The following is a 25,222-nucleotide window of genomic DNA, read 5'->3' as shown; positions in this document are numbered from 1 at the left end:
AAAAAGATAGTTAGTGAATACATTTCTTTTTTGATTGCCAAATAATAAATTAACACAATAGAGCAAAAAACAGTCTTAAATGTTCTCTTTCAACAAGGTGTCTCTAATGCATGTGCTATCACACAGGGTCTTAGGATAGATGTAGCCAGAAACGACACTCTGATTATTAAATATCTCCAATTATACAACATTGGAGCTTGAGTCATGAATACTCATAAACCTGAGCTTCAAGCTTAGACTTGGAGTTAGAGGAGAAAATAGAAAGAGATGCAGAGAACCAGAGATAACAAAATAGATGAGGGGGACAGAGGAAAGTGAAGCAGAAAGCTTCAAATTCCATTCCCTGGCAGGGTTGGAGAAAAGGCAGCTGGGGAACAGAAAGGATTTACTTGCATAAGCTAAGAACTGCAGAAACATGAGCCAGTTTCTGATTAGCAGCACTACAAGAATTTTTAGTAGTCCTAGGTCAATTGGAGTACTATATTGATTGTTTAGAGCCTTTGCTGTGATTCCTTTATGTTTTAGATTTTTTATCTAGTGAAGTAAAATCTTTCCTAGATTTGATGTATTGTTGACTTTAATGCTTGCATAGGAACTAATAGCCCTTCTATCTTTTATTTCATGTTTGTTTTGTTCTGTTTTTGGTAAAACCCTAGACATAAGCTATATATTCTGATATTCCAGGAGGAAGTCCTGGGTTTATTTATAATCCAGAAAGAGTGATTTATGAGAATTTCCCAAAATTAAACCAAGTCCATGTAAACCCTATACTCCAATCCTGAGCTACTGATTACAATGAGAGAAGTTGATATCAGACAAAAATACAAACATATTCAATCTTGCTACATTCCACAGGATTTTTTACACTTTTTTTTTGGTGGTGACCTTTTCTCTACTTTTATATCTGTGAATTAGAAAGTAAACTCCTCCTGTGCAAGGACTGTTGCTTTTCGATATTTTGTTTAATTTTTCAGCATTTAGCTCAATGCTTACAACATAGTTTCTCTTCATTAAATGTTTCTTTTTTTCTTTCCATTTACACTGGGATTCTACTTTATGCCTGGAAGATGTTGTTTAAACTGACTCATAACTTAGTTTACCTATCTACAATGGATACAAAACAAACATATGCATGGAAGACTAAGCCCTTATTATTTTAAGATACTTTGAAGATATATGTAGGGGAGATGTGAACTTATTTCAGAGTATTATTTTTTCCTGCTGGGAAAATTAATGAATCTCTACTAAAGATCTCAAAATATAAAGCACAAAAAATGGGCTTCATTTAAGTCTTTGGTGATCACACTCTTCAGAGTTTTACAGAATCATCAAAACATGTCAGCAGGCCCTAACTAGGAAAAAAAACCTAACACCTACTCATGCTATTGTTAGCTTCAGTAGTTCAAAGAATGCAGTCAATAGCAATTAGGAAGGAAAACCTTTAAGAAAAGGAGAGAGCAATAAAGCACCTAATTGTTTCCCTTAAAAACCTATTCCCAAGATTCCTCCAAATGCTAATGAAATGTCATTTCTCTAAGAAAAGCAACACCAAGGTCCTTCACTTTCATAGTGTGGGGTGCAGAGAGAGTGAATTATAAGACATAGCAGAAGAATGTATGCAGTGCTCATTGTTATTGTAACATGCTATTATAATGTTTCTATATTATAATTAATGAGTAAATGATTCTAGAAGTTACCTCCTCCCCCTTATCTACCCCAGCCCTCCATATATTCCTTAGCAGTCATCAAGAACTGTAAAACAACTGACCAAGCACAGGCTAGGGGTCAGTGTGAGAGAAGCTGCTTAGATGTCAATGGACTGTGATTACTCTCAGCTGAGATTCTTAGAACTTGGATCTTTCTAATTTGGTAGAAAAAAAGACTTGCCTTGCTAATGAGAAAAGCTGTTTAAGTGATCATGGTCACACATTCAAATCAAAAAATCATAGATTTTGAAAATTGGAAGAGACCACAGTGTCTATTTAATAAACGAAACAGCCCAAAAGGGGACACTTTTTAAGAGTAACAAAAGCAAACAGTTTTTCAAGAATAATTCTGAGACAACCACTGAGCATATCTTTTCCCCCTGGGATCTTACACACAATTTTCTATTTCACCTCTCCAATGCAATTGCTGTGTTTGGGTCTATTTATATTTGTTTGTTTGGTTGGTCTTTTGAGGAATGATTTGTTCAGGACTGTGATTTCATAGGTATAGGCAGTCAGTCTACAGTTAAGAAATTTCTCCACTTAGGCAGATAAGAACCAGTCAAGGAATATATGTTAAGAATTTACTATTTGTGAGGAACTGTGCTAAGCTTTAGAGTTACAAAGATTAAATAGTCCCTACGTTGACTGAGCTTACATTTTAAGAGGGTAGACATGTACTCATATGAGCATATATATAGAATACGTACAAAATAAATATACAATAATTTTGGGAGAGGGCTCCCTAGCTGCTCAGAGGAGGAAAAGAACCAGCAAAGGCTTCATGACTAAAGTTATGCTTTAGTAGAGTCTTAAAAGAAAACAGCTTTTCCAACATGTCAAGGTGAGCATGCTGCTCTTCAGTTGCTTTTTCAGTTGTGTCTAAATCTTTGTGTCCTCATTTGGGGTTTTCTGGGCAAAGATACTAGACTGGTTTGCCATTTCCTTCTTCAGCTCATGTTACAGATGAGGAAACTGAGGCAAAGAGTGATTTGCCCAAGGTCGCACAGCAGATAAGTGTCTGAGACCAAATTAGAAGTCAGGAAGATGAGTCTTCCTGACTCCAGGCCTGGTGCTTTGAGAAAAATTCCAGGCATGGTGGTAGGCAGTGTGAAAGCATGTAGTATTGCTGAACAGCAAGTATGCCAAAATTATGAGAACACAGCGTAGGAGAAGAGGAGTAAGGGTGGCTAGAAAGATAGGAAGGTGCCAGTCCAGGGAGAGCTTTAAATGTCAGGCAGGGAAGTTAATATTTGACTTTAGAGGTAATAATGAGCCACTAGAGTTTGCAGAGTTGAAGAAGAGTGGTTGGGAAAAGTTAGATGGTGTTATGGGAATTTTTAAATTATTATTATTATTATTATTATTATTATTATTATTATTATTATTATTATTATTCAGGACTCAGGGCTATTTCTCCTATAAATTTTGGTTAACTGAAACTCTATCCTCTTTTGTTAACATTAACCTTACTTAACCAAAATCTTACTCTTGAAATAATGGAAGACTGACATTGGTAAGATAGAAGCCAAAGGGAAGTCAAAGGGATGAGTTTTTGTTAGCTTCCCTTGTTATTGTTTGTCCTTTGTCCTCAGAGAGGTCCATGACATCAGGAAGGTGATTCCATGACTTTCAAGTGAATTGGATTTAAGTGAAGAAAGGCTGCACAAAGCCACCAGCTTCATTTTTTCCCCTGAAGCCATCTGGGTCCAGTGGCAAGATATAAATCAGGACAACTGAATATGGCCTGGATGCAGAGGGAGACCTTGGTTTTTTTAAAGCTAAGTTCTTTTTCAGGTCTCAGTTTGACTGGGACAATGCCCATTCAGTGATTAAGGCTATGTAAGAAATGAGATAAAGAATGGCTTCTTTTGTCTAGTCAATAAAAAAAATTTGGGAGGGGAAGACCCTCAAGATTTCTGGCCAAAAATTGAACAGTTGCTATTTACATTCACTCTGAGCCATCAAGGCCCAAACAATGACCACTAAGTGGGACTTGGGCTGGGACCTATTGTTGGCATCAAGGAAAGCCATAGTAAATTGGGTTTAAGTCATTGTCCTTAAGAAAGAAATCTAGCCTGTAAACCCCAAGATATCTGGGGAGGTTTCAGCAATCAAAATTTGTATTCCTTTGGGCAGAGAGCCTGAAGGTAAAGGTATGAATACCTTAAGTGGACAGAAGGAAAGGAAGGAAGGAAGGAAGGAAGGAAGGAAGAAAGAGAGAGAGAGAGAGAGAAAGAGAGAGAGAGAGAGAGAGAGAGAGAGAGAGAGAGAGACAGAGAGAGGGAGAGAGAAGGAAGGAAGGAAGGAAGGAAGGAAGGAAGGAAGGAAGGAAGGAAGGAAGGAGCTGCTTTGCCCAACTAGAATTGGCTAGTTGGGTCCCCACTAAAGGTTAAGGTCTCCCACTACAACCAGGGCCATCTCTAGTAGTCCTGATCTATATCTTACCACTGCACCAAGGCTCCAGAGGAGAAAGTGAGACTGGTGACTTTGTACAACCCTCCTGAAGAGGTCTAGGACTTTTAGGGTGCTGCTGGAACCCCAAGATTGTGGTGCTGGGTCCTGCCTGAATGAATTCAACTCAAATCTTCTTCCAGCCAGAGGAAAAGTTTATTAGTGATAAATTACATAGGCCAGGTAATGCCCGTAAGGACAAGCGGCCATGAGAAAAGCTCAGCCTTTGGGGCATGAGAGATTCTCAGGCCTAGTAAAGGCCTGGGGGGACAAGCAGGCATGAGAAAGTCTCAGCCTTTTGGGCTTGAGATTCTCAGCATCTGAATGGGGGCCAGGGTGGATCTTAAATACTAAAGTAACTTTGGGTGGCCAGAGAAGGGGGCTGGGAAAAGGGTCTAGGTAAGAATTCTAATTGGGGAGGTCTGAGAGATTGAATAGACAATGGGAATAGCTAATGGAGGGAACAGGAAGGCATAGGTCAAAGGATGATAAGGGGAGTAGTTTAAGTGTTTTATAGGGCCTGTAATGGAGGGAGCTGGAAGGCATCTGAGTAAGGCCAAAAGGTGGAGGCTAAGGCTTCCAAAGGGAGATAAGGAGCTGGGGTCTGTAGACAAATGGGAGCCAGATTCCCTTTGGGTCAAGGTTGGGGGGAGATCTCTGCTTGAGCTCACCCCATCACTCCCTCATTTAAATCTAATTCACTGACATGTCATGGCGTCACATTCCTGATGTCATGGTCCTCTTCAAGAATGAAGGGCAAACAACAAACTGAGTAGTGCCACTACCCACTTGGGGACCTAACTGTCCAATTCCAGTTGGTCAGTGCAGCTCCTTCCTTCTTTCTTTCCTTCTTTCTTCCTCTCTGCTCCTTTTCTCCCTCCTTCCTCACCCTCTGTCCACATAGGGTATCATATCCTTATCTGTGGGTGCTTTGCCCAAAGGAATGTAAATTTTGATTGCTGAAACCTCCCAAGATATCTTGTTAGCTTCCCTAGCTGTTGAAGGAAGGATTTCCATGACACCTAGTCCCCTTTGTTATCTTGCTAAGTGTGAATACTCCACCTCAATCAGTCTATTTGGGAATCCTCTAAATACGGTGTAATAGTAATCTGAATTAGTTAACCTATAGAGTTTGTTTGACAAAGTTCTCCACTACTATCCTTAGAAGATGTATTAGATTTTGACTCTGTTTCACTTTAACTACGTTTAACTCTGGTCAGCTTTTACAACATTGAAGGAAGTATGGGATTATGGATTTATTTTCTTTAACTTTTTATGCTTAAGCAGAAATTTACAAGATTACAATATGTAAAATAATTATTTATCTGTCACTCTGATATAATTTTGCCTATTTTCAGATGCCTAATCCAGGCTGATGTTTTCTGAGTACTGAACCTATGCTTGAGCATAATAATAAAACTTAGGGTTTTATTTCTATAATTTCTGCATTGTGGTAAATACATACTTGACAGCAGTTATCCACCACATGAAATCAGAGAAGAGATATTTCTCTCATAACAATGGAGTGGAAGGAACATGACATGGTCAGATCTATGTTTTAGGAAAATCACTTTGAAAACAGTGTGAAGAACAGATTGGAGGTCAGAGGCAAAGAGATCTAAAAGGAAGTTATTTCAGTAATCAGATGAGAGGTAACAAAGTCCTGAGCCAGCTTTGTAGCTGTATGAGTAGAGAGAAGGGAACCATTAAGAGACGTCATGGAGATTAGCAAACTAATTGTATATGTGGAGTGATAGTGTGGAGCAGAGGATGACACTAATGTTACAAACCCGTATGACTAAAAGGATGATAATCTCTTAAATAATAGCAGTAAAGTTTGAAGAAGAGAAGAGTTTGGGGATTAAAAAAATGAGTTGGAGGGGTTTTTTGGGGGGAGGGGGAGAATGATGAGTTCTGTTTTGGTCATGTTGAGTTTGAGATGCCACTAGGACATCCAGTTTGAAATGTCCAATCATAGATTGTGAACTGAAGCTCAGGATAGAGATTAAGGTTGGATCTAAAAATATGGGAATCATCTGCATGGAGACTGAAATGACAAGAGCTGATGAGGTCACCATGAGATTGCGTAAAGAAAAAGTAGAAGGGACAGAACTCAACTTTGGGATATACCTCCAAAATGGCCCTGACATGGATGATGGATTAGCAAATGAGAGACAAGTAAAATAAGTAGGAGAATTATGAAGAAGAAATGTCCTGAAAATACAGAAAGAGGACAATCTAAAAGAATATGATGACAGTGAAAAATGTTGCAGAGGATGAAAAAGATAAAAGATTGAAAAAAAGCCATTATATTTTTGGCAACATTGGAAAGAGCATTTTTCAGGTGAGAAACAAGGTCAGAAACCAAATTGCTGAGGGTTCAGAAGAGAGGAAAAGGAGAAAAATCAAGGTACCATCAATAGAGAGGTGTGTTTTTTTGTTTGTTTTTTGTTTTGTTTTGTTTTGTTTTCCCTCCAGGAATTTGGCTGAGAAAGGGAGGAGAGATATAGGACAGCAGTTTGTTATGGTTGTTTGTTGTTTATTTTTGTTGTTTATTTTTGTTGTTTGTTGTTTTGAGGATCAAGTAGGCATAGGCATGCCCAGTGTCAAATACTTGGTAAGTAGCAGTACTGCTACACAAACCCAGTTACTCTTATTCAAATCCTATTGCTCCTTCTACTACTTCCATATTCAAACATTAAGTGGTATTTTTCTCCCATGCTCCCCTTTAACTCAAGGATTTGGACAAAAGAGTCACACTCATAGCTTCAGGGCTGGAATGAATTTAGAGCTTAATCACTTCATATTACAGATGAGGGAACTGAGAATCATATTCTTTCTGTAATAAATCTCCTATTGGTTTATCTCAATTAGGAAAAAGTACAAAATAATTTACTTTATATTACAAAGATTTATTTCTGACATGAAAGAGAAAAAAAATAATATATTCTGGATATATTAATGATATTTCAACATTTATTAAGTGACTACTGTGTTCAGAATACTGTATGAGATATATTACAAGACTTAACAAAGCTTACAGTGTATTGGGGGATAAAATACACATGCAGGTAGTAGGAATATTAATTAAGAATTGGAAAGAATGTCAGAAGTTCAGACTATTTATTTTACAGTTGCAGAAACTGAGTTCTAGAGAGGCTAAATGATTTGTTTGTAGGCTGGTTGTGGGAATCAAATGAGATGATATATATACATATATGTATATATATACATATGCATATATATATATATACACACACACACATACATACACACATATGTATGTGTGTGTATATATGTATGTGTATATATATGTATATGTATATATATGTGTGTGTATATGTGTTTATATTATGTGTGTGTGTATGTATGTATGTATATATGGGATTTGCAAAGCCTCAGGTACTATATAAATTCATGGTGCTACTGCATAAACAAAAGTGTAGGATTGTTGTTATTTAAATTATCCAGATAATTAACTTCATTGCCCACTTAAATGTGTGTAGACAAAGCCCTTACAGTTAAGGTACTACCTCAAATGTAAACTCCCCAGTGTCAGTGTATGAGACTAGCTAGAGAAAGTTTCTGCCTGAGGCCAAGCTCTAAGACCCATATGATGTGTCCTTAGCATTCACTACTGCTCCTTAAGTGGCTTCTTAAAAGAGAGAACCAGGAAACCTGGATCTGGGGCTAGATCTGGATTCAAATCTCACTTCTGCAGCTTACAGCCTGTGTAACCATAGGCAAATCATTTTATTTTGCTGGGCCTCAGTTTCCTCATGGATACATTGTGAAAGTTGGGTTAGAAGGCCTCTAAGGCCTCTCCTAACACTAGGTCTATGATCCTGCTCAGGAAATAGTATAATTGCACCATAGAGAATGTGCAGTTCTATTGACCTGTCCAAACCTGTAAACAAAGAAAACAAATGAATTCCTCCTTGTCTCTCACCCTCCTGCAGAATCTGCAGTCTTCATTTATCTTATTCAGATTTAGATAGCAAGACTGGAGTAGTGCCTTTATCTAATTGTACTATCTTGACAGGTAAATGTGCCTTTTATTATCCTAGTTGTTCTTAGTAATAATGCTGGTAATAATTGATGACAACAACATTTGGTGTTTCTAGCAGACTGAACTCAGCAGTCAAGCACCCACAATCTATGGGAACTAAAAGTGTTTTTTTGGGGTTTTTTGTATGATTTTTGTTGTTAAATATAAAATGTTATCAAGAAAAGCTATTCCTTAGACAGTTTTAAAAATAAAACAGACTAAAATTATAAGTACTAAGGAAACCTTGAGAAAGAGCGGAGCAGAGTTGAACACTGAATTAAGAGAGTTTGGCTTTTGTTGTTTTTGTTGTTCACTCATTTTCAGTCTTTGAACTCAGGAATATGAGTCTTCCTGACTACAGGCCCCATCCACTTCACCAACTAGCTGCCCAAATTAACAGAGAGAAGACCTGAATTTGGGTTTCAAATTTGACAAGAGTTAAATGTGTATACAAAAGCAAGTTGTTTGACTTCCCTGTCCAACAGTTTCCTAAAGGGTGGGCTTTATCATGAACACATGTACATCTATATGTATGTATATGTATATATGTATACATATGTGTATGTGTGTATATGCATGCATGCTTGTATGTATGCATACATGTATAAATATTTTGATAAATTTTACTTCTTTGATAATATTACATATTTTTATATATTTTATTTTATGCATGGAGGGGAAAAAGGCATTATCCTGAAAAGGGGTACATAGGCTTCATCAGACTGCCAAAGCATTCCATGAAACAAATAAAAAAATTTCAAGAACTTCTTGGGGTGCAAGGGGCAAGACATTTTTTTATTCCTTGCTTAGACATTGAGAGAAGGCAATTAATAGTCACTTTCTTCAGTGGTTCACCATATCCTCAGTACAGCAAAGGGCCATTGTCCGTAGCATCTAGAGCAAGCACATTAGACACCCCAGTCTCAAATTTTCTACTGCACAGAATATCTCTCAGCAATCTTCCTGGAACCAATGTAGTAGCTTACCCTGGCACATCATCATGAGTTGCCTGAAGTAAAGAGATGAAGAAGAAGCCTGAGAGCTCATTTCTTACCCACATGGTCACAGCTGTTGAATGAACATTGAACTTGAAACTGACTCCTAATTCCTCTTTTTTTTTCTCCCATCTTTCTCCCAGAACTCTCTGGACACAGATCTCAGACACCTTCCCACAGCCCTTCCCAGGATATTACATTCTAAAATATTCATTGCTGGGGGATCCTGAGCCGTATTAGACTGAGAGTTCCTTGAAAACGGGAACTTAATTTTGCCTTTTGTAAAATCTCCAATGCTTAGCAGGATGCCTGACATATAGTAGGTACTTAATAAATGTCATTTGACTTGACTTGTAAGGCAGTGATACATGTAGCACTTTTCAATCCAAATTGCCGTCAATAACATGCCGTAGCTGGGTTACATACATTATGCATCTTTCTTTTGGGTTATTTATAATAGCAATTGCAGCTCAAAGTCAGTTTTATATAATATATATTAAAAAAAAAACCTTTCTTCAAAACAATCCTCCAAATTAGGCAGTGAAAATATTAACTCTATTTCATAGTTCAAGAAAAGAAAATCTCTGAAAATCAGAAAATTGTTAACCAATTCCTATTTTCAACTTTCACAAAATTAGTCTTATGTTCATGAGAGTCAGACTGTCATAGTAGACAGCCGTCTTCACAAGCGGTAGTGCAGGATCAAGTCTTGCCTCTGACACATACTGATTATGTGACACTATATAAATCACTTCAACTCTCAGTGCTTCAGGCAATTCTTTAAGACTAACTTGCAGAGAAAGGGCTGATCTCTATATGTAGAGGAAGTTCCTTGCTTAAAGTTCCTTATACCCATAGAAGAACCAGTCATTAAATAAATACAACAAGAAAAATAAACAAAAGCAAAGTAATTTGTACTTCATTTTAATGTGTTCAAGCAGGTACATGTTTTAAGGACTGGCTCTCCAAATAATAATAGTAAATGTATGCAAGACAAATTTTAAGTTTAATCTGAATTATAAGCATGTTCTTCATTACTATGATAAGGCTAAACAATCAACAAAAATAATAGATGGCTCCAAAATACCCTAGGTTCTACTTCTAGGCAAAGACTTTTAACCTTGGGTTTACCACAGATATAATTATATCACATATGCTAACCTTTTTTCACATTGATTCTATTTAACTCAACTAAATTCTCTTGCAATCTCATTGAGTTCCGCTGGGGAGAAAAAAAAATGCAGTATGAATTTTATTAGTTTTCAATAACTATCTTGCAAGAATTACACTAATAAATAATGAATAATCTAATCATCTAACAAAAATCACATTTCTAGATGAAACAAACATGAGCTTTTTTAATGTCATCAGAAATTTGTATAGAATTATGCAGTGGAACAATCATTGAATAATATGTTACAAGTCATGAATTCCACCCTTATCTATTCTATTAACTTGTGATTTTTATCTTTGGGCAAGCTACCTTTCTGTGGATTTAGTCTCCTGCCTTTTGAGGTTTTAGTTTCCCTGCCTTCATTTTACAAATGAAGGAATTGAATGAAATCCTTCCACAAGGTCTTTGAATTCTACAACTCTACAGTCTCAAGTCATGAAGATTTCTGCCCTTGAAGAATTATGTGAAAATTCTCTGATTGTGATCCAGTTGTCCATTCTTTTAATAAGAATGTTGATATGATTTGACATCATTTAAAATTATGTCAGTACATTAAAAGACTTATAATATCACCAGTGTGGACACTCCTTCCTCAGAAATAACAATCCTGCCACAATGTAGTAATTGTCTTTATCAGTTGTCATGACCAAATTATTATTCAACCAGTGGCTGGTTCACTGCTGCTAAGCCTCTCTTAATTAGGCAACACCTTGGATATAAAACATTTTGCCTTCCCTGGACTAAGATTTAAAGATTTTCAAGTTGACGTGATAAAACTTGTTGTCATCGAAGACTTTAGTGGAGAAGAACTTTACAATTAAAAGGAGTAATGGCATAGAATTTAGTGCACACATATTGACTGTGGCAAAAAACCCAAATCTAACAGTTCAGACTGTTGGGGTGCTTGGGTGATTATGTTTGGGTGCCTGTACTTGGGCTGCAATTTCTCCCTAGCCTCAGAAACACTGTCCCTTGATAATCATTTAAGATCAATTGAGCCCCAATAAGGGCCAAAAACCTAAATTAATCTTTTTCTTTCTGAGTGAACTAAAAACACCCCTTCCTGTGTCAGCAAATTCCTGGATCAGACAGAGCTGATCAGTATTCTTCCTGTTTGTTATCACTGGGCCTAGGATGTCTGGGACCAGATACTCTCTTGAATAATGGAACTTTTCTTATCTTGGGTTTCAATTGAGAACTGACCACTCCCTAACCACTCCCGAATCCCACCCTGAATCCCCAAATTAGCATATTTGACATATGTTTTTATTGCATTTTATCCTATATAAACTTTACCTGCACCTCTCTAAGGTTGCAGGATCCTTTAAGAATCCTTGCCGGCTGAAAAGCATAATAATAAATCTTCGTCACCTTGGATTAAAGAATGCTTGAGTCTGTGAATTCATTCCAGACTACCCGTCCTGTACTCTGATCTTTGATGGGTCACAATCTCTCAACCTCTCAGCCCACAACAAAACAATGATACTACCAGAGGTTTGCTCTCTCTTTCACTGTTCACATGTTTTTGTTCTGGTTATTTTATTTATTTATTGGGTAACTTATAAGAAAACCAATTAAATCCAAGGCTCAGGGAATAAGTCTGAAATTACATTAAAATCTACCTTTTTATTTTGGTCCTAGAGATGTATTATTATGTATGATTATGTGTCCATGTATCTAGAAACTTTGTACATAGTTTTTTTCTTTAAGAGTTCAAGTACCAATTCCCTGATGGTAACCCTTTTAAGAAAATTCTACTACCCTGAGATTTCTATATCCACTGCTTAGACTCTGATGGCTCCTTTAATCTATCATATGATCATAGTTTAAGATTTGAAAGGGACCTTAAAGATCACTGTAAAATTCCCCTCATTTTAGAAATGGGAAAACTGAGACTGGGAGACTTTCCCAGGGTCATGCTGATGGGGGTGGGGCCCAAGCCAAGATCTTCACCCTTTGCCCCAAAGGGAATCTGACTCACAGGCCCCAGACCCTCATCTCCCTTTGAAAGCTTTAGCCTTACCTTTTAATCTTATTCAGATGCGCCCTAAAATAATCTGGCTCCCTTTTGTCTATAGGCCCCAGAAAGGCCTTCCTTTATCTCCTTTTGAAAGTCCTAGCCCCACCTTGATTTTGTGCAGATGCCTTTCAAACTTCTGCCTTCCTGTTCCCTCCATTATCTATTCCCATTGTCTATTCAATCTCTCTGCCCTCCCCAATTAGAATTCTTACCTAGACCCTTTTCCCAACCCCCTTCTCTGGCCACCCAAAGTTACTTCAGTATTTAAGATCTATCTTGGCCCTCATTCAGAGGCTGAGAATCTCAGGCCCACAAGCTGAGAACCTCTCATGCCCGCTCGTCTTACGGGCGTCACCTGGTCAATGTGATTTATCACTAATAAACTTTTCCTCTGGCTGAAGAAGATTTGAGTTGAATTCATTCAGCAGGGCCCAGTACCGCGATCTCGGGGTCCGAGCACCCCAAAACCCCTAGACTTCTTCAATGCCGCTGCTAGAGTCTGAGACAGGATTCAAAATGAGTATTCATAACTCCAGACCCAGCAACCTAACTCAGATAACACCTTGGGTTAGCAGTAATAGCGGATTAAAGTGATTTTCAACCTTTGGGAAACTTCCAACCTTATTAGCTCAGAGTTTTTGAAAATCATAATTTCCCATCATTTAAGAAGATTTCTAATTTAAAAGTATGCTTTTATATTTTTATTAGTATTTCATAGTTTCTTCTGTATTTGACTCTACTACAATTCACTAATTTCCTTTTAGCAAATTTATATTTGGATTCTAATCATGATTTCCCTCTGGTTTATTCTTTTGTTACAAGTCTCCTAGGCAATTAACTTTCTTTGCATGACTTGACTGTCTGCTTGGCCTCCTATACCAGCAATAGGAAACATCAGGAGACCAATTTTCTCTTGAATATTTTTTCACACGTATAGTCAGCTTTCTCTCTCTTGATGATTGCGTTCAAGAATTGCCTCTCCTTTACAGGAGGAGATTTCTTTACCTCTCCCCCTCCACCTTTTCCTTACACCCTGCAATTTTCTAGGGGAAATATAAGATTGGATGGCAATTCTGTTTATCCACAGAGCTAATGCTCTATTCATAAGAAAGAAGGCTAGACTTTCTGTAGCTCTGACATTACCTGACTAGGAACCTTCTGGAAGCCATGTAGCTATAAATCACCTAATGATGAACCTGTTGGACACTGCACAGTTGTAATTTAGCTACTGCTACCCCCAGAGTATTTACAGGCTATGTATGGATATGGAGGATTTAGGTGGTTAAGTTCAAAGTTTCTTTTTAAATCCGGTAATCTAGATTAGCCTAGAAGCAACCACCATGTAGCTTAGTTTATTTGAATCTGAGGCTGGTGACATCTGGGGCACAGGGAGGAGAATAAGAATTCATATAGCAACTACTATGTAGCAGATATTCTGTCAAATACTTTAGAAGCACTATCTCATTTGATCCTTACAACAACCATTCAAGGAGAAGTAGTTATTTTCACTAACCCTATTTATAGTTGAGGAAACTGGGGCAAACCAAGGTTAAATGACTTGAGCTGGGTGACACAGCTTCTAAGTGTCTGAAGCCAAATTTGAACTTGTCTTTCTGATTCTAGGACCAGGGCTCTATACCCTGTTGTACCGTGTAACACTGGGGAAACTACAATCTGAATGCTTCTTTGACAGGACAATTTTTCACAGATTTGGAAATTACCAGGGGTATGAGTTTATGGAGTAATTGCAATTGTACTCCAATTCAAGTAGGAATGACTGTAGAGTTATCCTGAAGATAACAAGATATTATCACAAATGTTGATCAAGAACTTAAATCTTTATGTTTGTCTCTCTCTACAAGGGTGGTGTTTTGTATAAACAAAAATGTTTTATGTTTCTATGGTATGGAGAGGCAAGATGGTATAGTGGAGAGATAGCTGGCTTCAGAGCCAACAAAACCTAAAGGCAAGTTCCCCTTCTAATGAATAATGGCTTTTCGAGTCTAGGCAAATCACTTACCTCTTAGGCTTCTAGTAAATTTTCTAAAATCTTAAAATACTCAGAAGGCACAGTTCTGCATTAGAAAAGCAATTTCCTGAGTGGGTAGTTACCTACTTCATGAAAATCAAAGATCTAGCACCTATCCCTATCCTTTAGGGTTTCAAAGTACTTCACATACACTAGCAATAATATACATTACTATAATACTCATTGTGGTTTGATTTGTGATTTCATCTGTGTAAGGAAATCTTCATGAGGAAACTCACTTCTGATATGGATTGTAACTACTCTGAAATACATTGTCTTAGAGAATTGCCTTGGGTCACTTGGTTAAACGATCCCCAGAGTCACAAAGCATCTATTGAAGGCAAGATTTGAACCCAGGGCTTCTTGACTTCAAGGCCAGTTCTTTATCCATTTATTAACTATTCCAAGGCTGCCTCAGTCTTACAAAGTGCTTTCTTCATCACAACTGTGAGGCAGATAATGTAAGGATTATTGCTGTCCCTTTTTTACAAATGAAGAATCTGAGGCTAAAGGAATTTAAATGACTTTCTTAGAGTTATATAGGGACTGTACTTGCCCAAATGGCACAGGAAGTAAGTCACAGAGTTCTTATCTGAAAATAGTTACTCTGACTTCTATCACAAGGATCTTACTGTTATACCGCAGTACTGAGTACTCTCATAATGACTGACATTTTATAAATAAAATGGAAAACCTAATGCTTATGGGAATCACACTAGGCTATCATCTATGATAGAAAGAATTTATTACTAACATGAATTTAAACAAAAGAACAAAGTTTTGCTCTATACAACTATGCTTAATGTAATTACAATGAACCCTCATAGATTATATCATACTGCAGTGGGAGAGCTGGTTCTGAGTCAGTAAGTATACCAAGGACAGAGTCCTTCCAAGCAGTTATTGTCATAAAAGCAAACAGAACCAAGCAGCTCAGGATGCTGGTTGGTTGGGTGGAAGGGGAATGGAGACTTGCTTATATCAGAGCTGAAGGGGGAGTAATTCATGGAAATTTGCTATGGCATAACCTTTGTGTTAGGCAACCAAAAAAAAAAAAAGACTTGCATCTGTACTGCACTGTGTCTTCCGGGTGGCTCTCTTGAAATGGCCATACTTTCACTCTTGAGAGTTCCTTCATTACCATATTCATAAGATGTAAATAGGGACTTTGACATCACATAAGTTACTGCTGGGCATTGAGGAGTCTCATTGTGCTTGCTTGGTCTTGGGAAAGTCCCTTGACCACAAGGTCATTGGTGATAGGGTGTGCTCTGGAGTGGTGAGGCTGCCTATTCAGCATATGGGGGAAGTAGCTGTCTACTCAGCATATAGGACTAAGAACACAGGGGAAAGGGCTGCCTAATTAGCATATAGGGAAAGGATGGGGCCTCACTGCTCTGGGGGAAAAATATGACTTTGCTGTTCCTACTCCAATACCACCACATTTTTATTATGTCTTTACAACGAAAAATACCAGCACGTTAACAAAAATAACAAAAAAGGAACAGAAGATTTTTTTTTCCTGACACCAAAAAAAAAAAAAAAGGACTGCAGAAAAACTGAAGGCAAAGTCTGTCAAAAAAAATTAAAATATTTTTGAGTATCTACTATGTTTGGCACTGGGGAAAATAAAAATAAAACCAAGACCAAAATGTCATAAGACATTAACAATGCCTTTGAGGAACTAACAATCTGGAATTTGAGCAGATCCATGATCTGATTAGTATATGTCCTTCCTTCTTCCACCAATGAAATCTCAATCGCTTCTGATCTTTACAATCTGTATTATTCTTTTTTCACATCTTTCCACAGAGGATGCAACCAGCATACTAGAAGCATTCCTGTTAGGGGTACTACCAAACTCATCAGACTGTCCATCTGTTATCTCATACTTCTTACATTCTTTTTGTAATCTTTTTGTTTGTTTGTTGTTGTTTTTGTTGTTTTAGGCAATTGGGGTTAAGTGACTTGCCCAGGGTCACACAGCTAGTAAGTGTCAAGTGTTTGGTCTGAGGCTGGATTTGAACTCACGTCCTTCTGACTCAGGGCCGGTGCTCTATCCACTGCACCACCTAGCTTCCCCCACATTTTGTTTGCAATCTTGATGAAAGAAAAAATAAATATGACAGTAAGTCCAAACTAAACATAAACTACAATTCCATTTACCTTTATTCCTGAATCTTAAATGATCATTCTTTCCCTTCTTGTATTTATCTATCTATCTCAGAAAAAGTGAACCATAGGATTTTCAAGTTGGAAGGGACCTCAACAGTCATCTAGACTAATCCATACCAGAAAAAGAATTTCCACTAAAATATACAAACAACTTATCACCTACATTCTTATTGAAGTCTGCCAATGAGAGGGAAAATTTATCCCCAAACAGCCTATTCCATATAGAAATAATTCATTATTATGAATTTTTTTTGTGACATCAAGCCAAAATTTGTCTTTTTCCAACCTATCGTTTCTACTTTGTCTTTTGAGGTCAAATTTTTATTGCTGTTTAGTCATTCAGCCACATCTGATTCTCTGTAATTCTGTGAACCAACCTTTCATGGAGTTTTCTTAGAAAATTTAAATAATTTGCCATTTCCTTCTCAAGTTTGATGCAGGAATGGGTTAAGTGACTTGCCCAGAATCAGACAGCTAGTAAGTTTCTGAGGTCAGATTTGAATTCTGGTCTTTCTGACTCCAAGTCCATTGTTTTATCCACTGTGCTACCTAGCCGCCCTGTATTTAAGGTCAAATAGAATATGTCTAAATTCACCTTTTATATGACAACAATCCAAATAGGTTTTGATTATATACTTATATCTGGAAGTAAATTTAGATGTCATTTAGTACAATAGATGAGGAAACTAAGGCTCAAAAAGGGTAAGCCTTTTAACCCTTTAGGGTTAACCCAAAGTCACACATGGGTAAATAACAACAAATTTCTCATAGTGATAACCCTTTACCTTACCCCATGGTACATACCAAGACATTATTCATGACTCCAAGCAACTGAGAAAATAAGTTTGATTCTGATTCCATTTTGTTATTAATTCAATTCTGCATCACTTCCAGTATGTTATAAAATTGCCTGTCATGTTTGTTTTTTCCCCTCTAAGTTAAGTTCAGAAGTTCAGTTTTCCTCTCTGAGCTAAGTTGTTCCATAAAGCACCTTAATTCAAAGGAATACATTGTCTCTATACATCTTCCTGCCCATATGCAATTAAGGAAGATCTATTATCTCACTAACAAGCCTTACAAGATGCAGGTGGATACCAAAACTGTGTTGTGTTCTTCTTAAAATATTTAAATATGTTCTGGAACTGCAGTATAATTTGGTACTGAATTCTTTTCCAATTATTTTGCTAACATATACTGTGATAATTCTAGGTTTAGCTTTTCTTTCTATGTAGAAACAATTTGCCTTTTCCTTAACTGATTCATATTGTACAATGAATACTTCTTTTCCTCTTCCTTCTTAGATTTATAGGGAATGTATTTTACTATATTCAAAACAGTCCCCAGTATGGGAAGGAGGAAGATTTATTAGTCAATCAAGCAGTGTGAGAATAGGGAGCTCCTCATTAACAGAAGGCAGATTATACAGTACTAAATCAGGTAAAACCACATGGTTGGTTCAGGTGACTGATTTGAGCAGGGCAAGTGAACCTCGACCCTCTGGGCTCATCTAGACAATTTCTGAATTTTTCTCTGTTGGCCCCAGACTTAAATGCGGATCTTCTAACTCCATATCTAGGACTCTGTCACAGACATTTATCTCTATTTCCATATTGCCTGATGACCATCTATCATGCCTTTTCCCATTCGTCTCTTCTCCAGGGTAACATATCCAGTTTCATCAACCAGTCCTCATATAACATGAACTACACACCCTTTATCATTCTGGTTGGCCTATTCTGGAAAGTCTCTGACTTATTCAATATCCTTCAAACATGTGGTGCCCAAACTGAACCCAATACTACAGATGACAATTGACAAGGATAGGACATAAAGAAGAGAACCTACTTAATGTCAGATGATAAGTCAAATAATCAGGAAGCATATTTAACATATGGTGGGGCAAACACATTCTTGATCCTCACAGATCAATAACAGCATTGAGTCATCAATAACCTCTCCTCAAAATAATTGCCCTCGAGATGCAACCACTAGTTCCCTTTTACTGATAGAAGGCCTTAAAATGAACAATAGCTTCAGAACATATACGTATCTTTGTGTGTGTAAAGGTATATATATATATATATATATATACATATATATATATATGTATATATGTATATATATATAATGTATGTATATATATATATGTGTATATATATATGTATATATATATATGTATGTATATATACACACACATAAATGCACACGTACACATACAGTCATATATACACATATGAATATACATATTATATGTGTGCACATATATACATACACATACACACGCATGTGTGTGTGTTCATATGTGTATGTATGTATTGTCCCTCTTGATATCACAGAACACATCTGGGATCTCTTTCTGATTTTCTTCTGCCTTATGCTGCATATTCATCGGAGGTTTTTATGTTTATTTTGATAGAAGAAATTGACATCTTTTTGGCTTTGGCTTTGACTTTGGCATACAGTCTCAATTATGCTCAGAAAAAAAAATGTTAGTTTACTAACACAGTACTGGAGGCCTGCAGTGAGAGCCTCCCAACACCTGTGAGTTCTTAATCCCAGAACATTAACATCATGCTGGGACTTCAGAATCAGTGGATTACAGAGACAGAAATACAAAGCAAGCCAATTAAAGGAGCCAAGATGAAGACTGAGAATGAGAGTATGAGAAATTTAAAAATATGGGAAAATCTCCAGGTTGAGATAAAGTGATAGAACAAAAGCCAAGTAAGTAAGCAGCAGTCAAGGTATACACCTACTGTAAAGACCATGTAGTGGGCAGATGAAAGCAAACTAGTCAGGAAAACAGACCCTAATGGCACCTAAGAAGACCAGTTTTGCTGTTTGATGTCTAGTGCCAAGGAGAGACAGATAGACAGAGACAGAGAGACAATCACACAGGCAGACAGAGACAGAGATGTGCAGAGGACTGCTTCCTCCTCAAACCTGCAAATTGACATTTTTTTTTCTCTTTGGTAATGAGGCAGAAGCCAATATAGCAGATGAAAAAACACTATCTAGGCTTAGTGAGTTCTCTCTTTCTACTCTTGTCTTCTCCTTCTTCCTCTTACCTGGTAGCCCCCAAAGCTGGGACAGAAGCAACAGTTGCATAACTAGCTGGAAGCATTCCAGTCTGACCAGGACAGCATCATTCAGAATCAACCGAGATCTAGAAAACTGCAATAATTTCTCTTGACCTGCAGCCTGATATACTGCAAGAAATGACACATTCTGCAATCTCTATTTATTTCAGGAGCATGAGATAAGGGTAGTGGACACTCCTCCTCTCAATTCTTCAGGAGCCATGGATGTATGTGTATCCCAGAGCTTTCTGTTCAGCAATGAAAACCTGGGAGGTGTATGCCCTATGGAGAGCATTTATTTTTCATTTTATACCATGTTATTAAAAACTATATGAATACAATATATTAAGTATTATGAGAAGTAACCTGAAGTAAAAAAAAAAACAAATAAGATACAATCAGAAAAGGATGTTATAAAATCTATTTTTGAATAAATAATTTGAAAGAAGTACTGCCATGATATACAGGGTCATCTTTGGTAGGCCTTATTCAGATTACCATGCCTACCACCTCAGGCAGATACTTAGAGAAACAGATTTGATGGAGCACCACCTGGGGACTAACCATCTGTGAGTAAAGTTAAACTCTTTTGCTTAGTTAATTAACCCATTGTCTCCAATCTCCCTGTCTGCATAAGGGAGATAATAAGCCAAATGTCACCCATATTTTTTCTTTTTGAAAAAAAATGCATTAGAGCTGAGGAGACTTTGAAACTTGAGTATGGATTGCCTAAGATGGAGAACTAATACCTTTTCCTGGTAGAGTAGAAGCCAATGACTAATTCCCAAAGAATGGGTCTGCCAGTTCTGAGGGAGGTGAGAGAAAGATGGTGTCATAAATGGCTACAGAGAAACTACTCCACACTATTAGAATCACGAAGGGAAAATGGAGTCTTATGAACAATAGAAGATGAATTAAGACAGGTACAAGAAATCTATGCTAGAGAAAATCTTTGCTGAATGAAGGTAGAGTTCCTAGGAGAGGAAATAAGAATTGAAATAAAATCATTGTGGATAGTGATATGCTGCGGATCAGTAAGTTACCAATAGATGACAATTGACAAGGATAGAACATAAAGAAGAGAACCTACTTACTGTCAGATGATAAGTCAAATAACCAGGAAGCATATTTAACATATGGTGGGACAAACACATTTTGGATCCTCACAGATCAATAATAACAGCATTGATCACATCAATCACAATAATTGCCCTCAAGATGTATACACTACTTCCCTCTTACTGATATTCAGGATAGGACACACCAGTAAAATATACGGAGCTAATCTGGCCATTATCAGAGTAACCAAATGCTCAAGAAATGGGGTGATAGGGTGGTTGGGTGGAAAGAGGGGTAGAAGCTGTTTAAAACAAATGTTTAAAACATTTTTATATTTAACACAAAATAAGTTAGATTTTTTATGTGAAATTGTCCTTAAAATAATAGGAATTAAAGATAAAATTTCTTAGGGGAAAAAAGTGTTTTTCACTTTTCTTTGTATTCCCATTGTCAGTCATAGTGCCTTACACATACTAGGTGCTGAATGAATCCTTAATGAAATGAATTGAAATAATGAGAGACCAGGAAAGAGGGACAAAAAGACAAACTTTATTTCCTCAATTAGCTACTTTAATCTGGTATCAAGTACTTAAATTGTATTTTAATTGATTTATTCTTAATTTATAATATTGAATTCATTTCAATTCTTATTTGTCTCTCTCTAAACTCCTCTCCTTCAGTCAGCCAAGATTTGTTCTAATATCTGAAAATTCTAACTACAGATTTCTGGTACATGCTTAAATTCATATTCTATTGATCATGACTCATTTTCCCTCTATATCTCTACAAGCCTGTTACACACACATTCCGTCCCATCCAGTCCAATCCAATTCATCAACTATTTCTAAATCACCTACAATGTGTAAAGCAGTATGCAACCAATACAGAGGCACTGAAGATTAAAAAAAAAAACCTGGGAAAATAAAAATGTGTTTCTCTGGAAGCTTTTACCATTTGAAAAGATGACAACATTACATGTACACATATATGTAAATAAATGATCTTTTGAGACAGAGGGAAAAAAGCACTAATAACCAGGGGATACTAATAACTAGGGGATGTGTATAGATTTCCTGTATGAGGTGACACATAAGCCGAGTCTTGGAGAATACTAAGTATTTTAAGGGGAGAGGAGGATGAAATGAATTCCTGGCATGGGAATAGTATATGCAAAAGCGTAGAAACAGAAGATGAAATGCTGCGTTCAGAGAACAGCAGCTAAACCCCTTTGACTGAAACAAAGAGTTGTGAAGACGAGTCAGTCATTTAGAAAAGTAGGATCATGTTCATTTCTCTACTGCCTTAAATGCCAACCTGAAACTATATACTCAGAAACAATAAGAAAGGCCAGTACAAAAATGTACTATTAAGTAATCGGAAAAAAAAAAGTGAAAGTTGCAGTCATTATTTTAGACAAAGCAGAAAATTCACAATACCAACCAAAGCAAAAAATATGCTTAAAGAAACCATCATCAATAGAATAAAATCAGTGTGTGTGTGTGTGTGTGTGTGTGTTTGTGAGGTGTCATAAAGGAAAAGTTAGCCTAATGGCAAGAAGACACAGATAGTAAAACAATAATAGCAAAATACATTATGTTCTTCCCTCAGATCTAAATGAATCTAACAAAAATAATGAAAAAGAAGAAAAAATATATAACTGAACAAAATGTCAAAGAAGTTAACACTAAAAATTTTATGTAGCTTTTGAATGGGAACATTAAAATAACCGTATTTCTCAGCATTATATGATACTTTCACTAAAACAATGTTCTAAGACATGGAAAAATACAAAATTTTTCAAAGTAGAAAAACTAAACACATCCTTACAGACCATAACATAATAAAAGCATTACAAAACAGGGAGCACAGTTGAAAGACCTAACTGGAGACTTAATAATAAAAATCTGAACAAGGTCCATCAAAGAACAAATCATAGACATGAGCAATAACTGACAAAAATAGTGGTGATGATGCCAAAATAAACCAAAATTACTTGAACATAGCTAAAGCTGTTCTCAAAGGAAAGTTACATCCCGCCAAATGTTCATAAACAAAAGAAAAAAAAGGCGGGATTAAGTGAATATGTAATTAAACAATAGCAAGTTGATAAAAAAAATTAAAAAGACCATCAGAGGAAATGTTAAAAATTAGATGAGAAATAGAAACAATGGAAATAAAAAGGACCATAGCACTGATAAACAGAATTAAAACTTTTTTCTTTGAAAAGATTAACAAATTTGATAAATCTTTATCCAACTTGATATTATTTAAAAGGGGAGAGAAAAATTTCATTAGCAAATCACAAAATGAATAAGGTGAAATCATAATGGAGAAAAAAATTAAAGAATTCCTACAAACAATAATGTTTTATAACAACAAAAATGCGCATTCAAAAGAAATTAATTATTTTTCCCACTAAGAAATAAATTATCTTAATAAATCTAAACTACCTTAATTAACAACAAAAACAACACAGGTTGCTTCCCGGACAAAGGGAGAGAAAGATTGCAGTGCCCATGGAATTGTACTGCTGGGCGGGGGGTTGGGGCTTGCCACCCATGGTTCTCTGGGGCCCCTCTCAAGGTACACAAGATCACCAACCTGTGAGGGAGCCCCTCAGGAACCCTGACTGCCCTCCGGGCTAGTGATGCTGGGGTCATCTCATGGCCACACAAGATCATCACTCATCTAAGAAAACAGAAATACAGTGAAGACTGTGATCTTTCGGCAGAGGGCAGATACCTTGACCTTCATGTCGCTGCTAGAGGAGAAGCTGCTGCCTGTGTTGATCCACACTTTCTGGGTTGATGCCAAGAACTATGTGGAGCTGACTCGAAAGTGGTACGCCGAAGCCATGCCCTTCCCCCTCAACCTGTTCTTAGCAGGCCGAATGCAGAAGAAACACCTGGAGAGGCTCCACCTCTTATGTGGGGAACAGAGGCCCATGGAGGAGGAAGTAGAGAAGGAGATGTATCGAGAGGACAGGGGGGCCCTGACCCTGCTTTCTCAGTGCCTGGGCCCCCAGAAGTTCTTCTTTGGAGACTCTCCTGCCTCTCTGGATGCCTTTGTCTTCAGCTGTGTGGCCCTGTTGCTTCAGGCCAATCTGCCTGATGGAAAACTACAGGCCCATATTCGAGAGCTGAGCAACTCGTGTGCTTACTGCACCCACATCCTCAAGTCTTTACTTGCCTTGGGATGGAGCCAAAGCACCACCCCCACGCCCAGCACCTTCAACTTCAGAGACTGATGAAGAACCATACTGGCAAAGAGAGCAAATTCTGTCAGCGTTGGCCAGCCTGGCAGCCATGGTGGGCTGCGCCCTGCTCAGTGGCATTGCCTCTATACGGTGGGCAGCTCCTGCTCAAACATCAGGCAACTGGGCCTTGGGTATTGTTGAGGAAGAGGAGGATGAATGACATCCTGACATTCCCTGAACTGACTTTTCTATTGCTGTGCATTCCAAACGGCCCCTGTCTGTCTCCATTTGGGGCACTTCAGAGATGGGATGGTTATCTCCACCCCTGGAATAAATTTGCTCACAGTGGAAAAAACAACAACAACATAGGGTTATTAACCACATTTCAGAAGATGAAATTTAACTAGCTGCAAAGGAAGTAAAAGAAGAGGAAAATAACTTTGGTCTTGATGAATTCAAAGGTGAATTCTACAAAACCTTTAAAGAACAGTTAATACTTGTACCATATAAATTACTGTCAAAAATTGGGAAGGAAAACATAGTACTGAATTCCTTTATATGAAATAAATTTAGTCCTGGTACCCAAACTGTGCAGAACTATAGCAGATATCAATTCAAAAGTTTTAAATAAAATCCTGGCAAAAAGGCTACAGCCATTTGTCAAAACAGAAAACATCATTAATCATGATTATGAGAAGAATGCAAAGATAGTTCAACTTTAGTAAAACCATTAATATTATATATGTATATATAATATATATAGTATGTATATATATATATAGTATGTATATATGTATATGTTTGTGTGTATGCAAACATCACATGATTATAGTACCGTAGGCAGAAAATCATCACATAAAGGAAAATATTTATTTATGTAAAAATACCCTACAAAGAAGCATCTTTGTTTTAATATAATAAAAGTAGTTAGCATTCTATGCAATTGCGGAAACACTAGAAACTTTTGCAGTAAATCATGCAGTTATTCAAGGATTCTTCGATTCCCCAATGTTATTTTACATAGTTCTAGAAATGCTAACAATAGCAATTTGACAAGAGAAAGAATTTAAAGTCATAAAAATAGGTAAAGAGGAAACATATCTTTATTTGCTAGTGACAAGATTACTTAGAAAATCCTAAAAAATCAGCAAAAACTGAAATTGAGACAAACACCTTTAGTAGAGTATCATATTACAAATTATATCTGTAAAGTCACTATAATTCCTGTATAGCAATCATAAAATTCAGAAAGAAATAATTTTCAAATTGCCATTCAAAATAATCAC

General features: G+C 37.0%; 1 pseudogene; it reads left to right on the top strand.

Moving 5' to 3' along the window:
• Positions 1-6,185: 6,185 nt before the first annotated feature.
• On the top strand, positions 6,186-24,156 carry LOC110195324 (metaxin-1 pseudogene; annotated as a pseudogene).
• The last annotated feature ends 1,066 nt before the right edge of the window (positions 24,157-25,222 follow it).

The sequence above is a fragment of the Phascolarctos cinereus genome, unplaced genomic scaffold (genome assembly GCF_003287225.1).
Source record: "Phascolarctos cinereus isolate Bilbo 61053 unplaced genomic scaffold, phaCin_HiC Scaffold_4;HRSCAF=312, whole genome shotgun sequence".
Classification (NCBI taxonomy): Eukaryota; Metazoa; Chordata; class Mammalia; order Diprotodontia; family Phascolarctidae; genus Phascolarctos; species Phascolarctos cinereus.
This window is presented reverse-complemented; position numbering and strand designations above follow the sequence as displayed.